Source organism: Penaeus monodon, chromosome 30 (assembly GCF_015228065.2).
Source record: "Penaeus monodon isolate SGIC_2016 chromosome 30, NSTDA_Pmon_1, whole genome shotgun sequence".
NCBI classification, from domain to species: domain Eukaryota; kingdom Metazoa; phylum Arthropoda; class Malacostraca; order Decapoda; family Penaeidae; genus Penaeus; species Penaeus monodon.
The window spans coordinates 30654637-30655146 of NC_051415.1; positions in this window are offsets into that span (position 1 = coordinate 30654637).

Below are 510 nucleotides of genomic sequence, written 5' to 3' on the forward strand. Positions count from 1 at the left end.
AGGCTATGCATTTCCGTGCTGTATTAATGATTCCTAGTTCCAATAATACCAAGGGAGGGCAGGATATGGTATCAATATAAAACCCAACAAAAAGTATAGTTAGATAAATATGAACAATATATTAATAAACGAACGAAATCAAGAAAAAAAGGTGTATGTGTGTGTACATGTTTTACACCGTGTCTTGCCCTAACGTCACTTTCTTCCCTCCTTGGTATTAAACGGACCTAGGGCTCATAAAGGGAAACACACCCAAGTATCCTCTCTCATATATGCTTTATATGATTGAAGGAACCTAGGGAGTATTTGTTCCTGTGACTATGAGTGCGCTGTTCCGCTGCCGTGCTAAGGCGTCAGCGTTACGTAGCACAAACATTTCTCGATGTGCTCAGTCTTCGTGACATTCCTCGAGGATCCGTTATAATCAGGCTCTAAAATTATCGCCCTTCTACGCGAGAGAGGCGTAGGAAATATTCACGACTTTAACAACAAAGAAACTACAACAGCCCA